We start from the raw sequence: 6,000 nt of genomic DNA, 5'->3' as shown, positions 1-6,000 counted from the left end.
AACAAAACCTACCTTATTAGGACCCTTTCGAATCTGAATATAACCTAAAACCTTACGCTCTAATAAAGTTAAAAAGGCAACACTAATTAAAACACAAATAACCAATAAAAGAAAATTCAAAATAAATATAATTAAATCATAAAGTATCAATACTATTTGTAGAAAAAAATCTACATAAATGAATTCTAAATTCAACACATTAAACTGTCAAAATAGTAAATAAATTAATATTAATCAATATAACAAAAAATATTTTAACCATATGGTCCTTTCGTACTAATATGGATTAATAATCTTAGGATAGAAACCGACCTGGCTCACGCCGGTCTGAACTCAGATCAAGTAAGAATTTAAAGGTCGAACAGACCTAATCATTGGGCTCCTGCACCCAAAATTTTTCTTAATCCAACATCGAGGTCGCAGTCTGCTTTGTCGATATGAGCTCTCAAAAACAATTACGCTGTTATCCCTAAGGTAACTTAATCTTATGATCATAAATTATGGATCAAAATAACAAACATAAATAAATGATATAATAATGAAGAGTTTATCTATTCTTCATGTCACCCCAACAAAACATCATCATTAAATATAGAAAGACAAACAAAAAACTATATAAAAGTAAAATGTCAAGCTCTATAGGGTCGTCTCGTCCTAAAGAAGTATTTAAGCCTTTTGACTCAAAAGTTAAATTCAAAAATTTATTAAGAGACAGTTGATTTCTCGTCAAGCCATTCATTCCAGCCACTAATTAAGAGACTAATGATTATGCTACCTTTGCACGGTCAATATACCGCGGCTCTTTAAAAATACGCTCAGTGAGCAGGCCAGACCTCAAAGTATAAACAAGAGGACATGTTTTTGATAAACAGGCGGAAATCAATTTTGCCTAGTTCCTTATAATAAGTTCACAAGGTAAAAATTTCATACAAATAAATATACAAATTCTATCATTATTACAAAAATTTTAAAATTAAATTAATAATCTTAATAAAAAACCTAAAATATTTATAAAATCAAAATAAAAAATAATGAACTAAAACGTAATCTTAAAGATAGCTGGTTTAAAGCTTACTATTATATTTCTATAAAATAAATTATAGGTTATTAACTTCAAAGCTTATCCCTTAAAGAATAAATAAGTTAATATTTTTACTTAAAAAATTAAATAAAAACAAATAACTTTAAAAAATTAAATTTTTTCTTAAGAAACTAGATATCTTGGGAAACGATTAACATCTCATTTCTATAAATAATTTAATAATAATTATGATACATGAACTATAAATTATTTATAAATCAACCCAAATCGAGACAAGTAAAATAAATACTAAAATTTTGATAAACCCTGATACAAAAGGTACAATAAATAAAATCTACTTAAAAAAATTTAAAATAATGTTTCATAAAACACTTACATTACCAATACACTCAAATTTAAAAAATCAATTCTATAAAATATACTAAGACAAAAATACAATAAAATTATTTATATTAAATAATTAAAGAAACAAAAAATAAAAATAATAAAATAAATAATCAAGATATCCTGATTTGCACAGAAAAATTTTCAGTGTAAATTAAACACTTTACTAATAAGTTATATCTTGAAACTCTTCCTAGATACACTTTCCAGTCAATCTACTATGTTACGACTTATCTCATCTAAATTGAAGCTACTTTAAAATAGAATAGAATAATCAATAATGAGAGCGACGGGCGATGTGTACACATCTCAGAGCCAATATCAGTTAAATTAAATAAATTAATTTACTATCAAATCCACCTTCATTAACAGTATTTCACTATCAAATCCGTTATAAACAAAAATCTATTGTAACCCACCTCCTCTTAACTATAAGCTGCACCTTGACCTGAAATATTTTATAATTATAAATCTTGAGAATTATAACTCTAAAAAGATTCTCTGATAACGGAGATATACAAACAAATAAATTAAGTAGAGTAAATCGTGTATTTTCAATCATGGGGTAGGTTCCTCTGAATGGAATGAGATACCGCCAAATTCTTTGAGTTTAAAGACCTTAACTAATAGTACCCTGGTAAATATGATTAACATTTAAAATAATAGGGTATCTAATCCTAGTTTATTATTTAAATTTCACAGATTCATAAAAAGGGCCACAAATAAATGTTAACATTTCACCTTACAAATTTATATTTCAAGCCTAATAGTATAAACAACTGTTTTAACCAATAATATTCACTTGTATCAATCGTATAACCGCGGCTGCTGGCACGAATTATGCCGATACTAAATCAATTGCTAAATCAAAATCACTTGATAATTAAATCAAATTACTGCAAAAAGAACATTTAGTCTAACAAAACTTACATATAATACAAAGAAAAAGTGAATAAACAAGCAAGAATAAAACTTTTAAAAATAAAAAATAAGAAATTTTTAAATTTATTAAATCAGGAAAAAATAAAAGATTCAAATATTTAAAGAAAAAAAAGAAAAAACCACAAACATTAACAAAAAAAAGAAATGCTCCCCTGTATGACCACAACAACTTCTCTATTATATATAATTAAAGATTAATATGGAACATGTATAGCAATAAATGTATTATATTCTTTCTTAATTAATATTTCTTTTCACTAATAAATAAAGAAAGATTAAATATTATAATAAATATATTTTATACAATTATGTAATTTTATATACTATGTTATTAATATGAATTCTTTTTTTTATATTAAGTTAACTTATATATATATATATTAGTTAAATAATCTAATTATAGATGATTTATGTTAATTATATTATTATAATTAATATAATTATTTATATTATTATAATATTTTATATTTAAGACTAATAATTTTATTTATAATATCCAATTATAATAATATTAAATATTAAATTTCATATTATTATATATATTATATTATAATAACCTATTTTAAGCTAAAAACATAAGTAGCTATAATCCTAGGTATATGAATGTATTATAATAATCAATTAATAATAATAAGATGAACTTATAATCTTTTAATTTTAATTAAATGTAATATATTAATATAAATTATTTATTATATATATATATATATAAAAAAAAGGAGCAGGATAAATTAATTCTAATTAAACAAAATAATACATAAAAGAATTTCAAAAAAAAACTTTCGATTTATATATTAAATAAATGAAGTGCCTGATTATAGGGTTACATTGATAGGGTAAATAAAGTAAATAAAATTACCTTCATTAAAATTACATAAGATAAAAATAAACTACCTCCTTTAGTATCAAAAACTAACGTGCATCATACACCTTAATGTAAAAATGTAAGCTAAACAAGCTAATGGGTTCATACCCCATTTATAGAGGTATCAATCCTCTCCTTTTTAATGACCAACAACTCTACAAAACTTCTCTTCCTATCAACATTAATGATAGGAACGATGCTGTCCATTTCATCAAATTCCTGATTTGGGGTTTGAATAGGACTTGAGATCAACTTACTTTCATTTATTCCGCTCCTAACAAGAAATAAAAATATAATAATAAACGAATCATCAATTAAATATTTTATTGTCCAAGCAATAGCATCGACAATATTATTATTTTCAATTTTGCTGATTCAAATAAAATATCCCATGGGATGGGAAACAGAATTTATCCCATCAATAATAATTAGATCTAGACTATTATTAAAGATTGGAGCTGCACCTTTCCATTTCTGATTTCCAGAAGTTATAGGAGCATCAAGATGAAATAATTGTTTAACATTAATAACATGACAAAAAAATCGCCCCAATAATGGTCTTATCCTATTGTATTCAATTAAGAACTTTTATTTGAACAATTATTATATTAAGAATTATTATTGGGGCAAAAGGAGGTTTAAATCAAACATCCTTACGACAACTTTTAGCATATTCATCAATCAGACATCTAGGTTGAATAATTAGATCATTAACAGTCAGAGAAAACATCTGAGAACTATACTTCATTATATACTCACTATTAAGATTCATTATAGTTTTATTATTTAAGCAAATAAATTTATTTTTCATAAATCAAATTTATTCAGCCAGAAATATAAAAACCGAAATTAAATTCATAATATTCTTATCTTTATTATCTTTAGGTGGACTACCACCATTCCTTGGATTCTTACCAAAATGAATTGTAATACAATCGTTAATAGAAAACAATATAACAACTATTATAACTATTATAGTTGTATTAACTACAATTACACTCTACTACTATATACGTATTAGATTCTCAGCTCTAATTATATCATACACAGAAAATTCGTGATCTATAAAGATAAAGTCCCAAAAATCAAGAATCATTCTTCCTATAACAGTAATAATTTCAACAATAGGATTGATTTCAACATCAACCTTAATTTCATTATACTAAGGACTTAAGTTAATCAAACTAATAACCTTCAAAGTTATAATTAAAGGAATAATCTTTTAGGCCTTAGTAAAATTTTACAACTCCACAATTGCAGTCTAGAATCATAATTGAATATAACACCTAAATATGATAAGAGAGAAAACATCTCATAAGTAGATTTACAGTCTACCACCTAAAATTCAGCCATCTTACCGCAAAAATGATTATTCTCAACAAACCATAAGGACATTGGTACTTTATATTTTCTATTTGGAGCATGAGCAGGAATAGTAGGAACATCAATAAGAATACTTATTCGTGCAGAACTTGGTCAACCCGGATCTCTAATTGGGGATGACCAGATTTATCATTTTATTATTACAGCTCATGCATTCGTAATAATTTTCTTTATAGTAATACCTATTATAATTGGTGGATTTGGTAATTGACTTGTTCCACTAATAATTGGTGCACCAGATATAGCATTTCCACGAATAAATAATATAAGTTTTTGATTACTACCACCTTCACTAACCCTTCTTCTTACATCTTCTATAGTAGATAATGGTGCTGGTACAGGATGAACAGTTTACCCTCCTCTAGCAGGAGCTATTGCACACGGGGGTGCATCTGTAGATCTAGCTATTTTTTCACTACACTTAGCAGGTGTATCATCTATTCTTGGTGCAGTAAATTTCATTACAACAGCAATTAATATACGATCAGAAAGTATAACTTTAGATCAAACACCTTTATTTGTATGATCAGTAGCTATTACAGCATTACTTCTCCTTCTTTCACTTCCAGTTTTAGCAGGAGCTATTACTATATTATTAACAGATCGAAATTTAAATACATCATTCTTTGACCCTGCAGGAGGGGGTGACCCAATTCTATATCAACATCTATTTTGATTCTTTGGACACCCAGAAGTTTATATTTTAATTCTACCGGGGTTCGGAATTATTTCACATATTGTATGTCAAGAAAGAGGAAAAATTGAATCATTTGGAACATTAGGTATAATTTATGCTATACTATCAATTGGACTAATAGGATTTATTGTATGAGCACATCATATATTTACAGTAGGAATGGATGTTGACACACGAGCATATTTTACATCAGCAACAATAATTATTGCTGTACCTACAGGAATTAAGGTATTTAGATGATTAGCTACATTATATGGAACTAAATTCAAGTTCAATCCACCATTATTATGAGCTCTAGGATTTATTTTCCTATTTACAATTGGTGGATTAACAGGATTAGTATTAGCAAATTCATCACTTGATATTGTATTACATGATACATATTATGTAGTAGCCCACTTTCATGTATTATCTATAGGAGCAGTATTTGCAATTATAGGAGGTGTCATTCAATGATATCCACTATTTACAGGATTAACTATAAATAATACATGATGAAAAATCCAATTTACAATTATATTCATTGGAGTAAACTTAACATTCTTTCCTCAACATTTCCTAAGATTAGCAGGAATACCTCGACGATACTCAGACTACCCAGACGCATATACATCATGAAACGTAGTATCAAGAATTGGGTCTACAATTTCTATTGTAGGAATCATTATATTCATTGTAATTATATGA

The 6,000-nt window shown here is 26.2% G+C and overlaps 1 long non-coding RNA gene across 1 annotated transcript in view; it reads right to left on the bottom strand.

Annotated features, from left to right (window-relative positions):
* Positions 1 to 216: 216 nt before the first annotated feature.
* The window catches only part of LOC126291647 (uncharacterized), a 15,826-nt gene continuing 10,042 nt past the window's right edge, over positions 217 to 6,000 (bottom strand). Inside the window, exon 2 of the long non-coding RNA XR_007551832.1 lies at positions 217 to 367. This is a non-coding gene — a long non-coding RNA (uncharacterized LOC126291647). The remainder of the gene's footprint in view (positions 368 to 6,000) is intronic.

This window comes from Schistocerca gregaria, chromosome 9, assembly GCF_023897955.1.
Source record: "Schistocerca gregaria isolate iqSchGreg1 chromosome 9, iqSchGreg1.2, whole genome shotgun sequence".
Lineage (NCBI taxonomy): Eukaryota > Metazoa > Arthropoda > Insecta > Orthoptera > Acrididae > Schistocerca > Schistocerca gregaria.
Note: the sequence above shows the minus strand (reverse complement) of the source record. Positions and strands in the feature narration are given on the sequence as shown.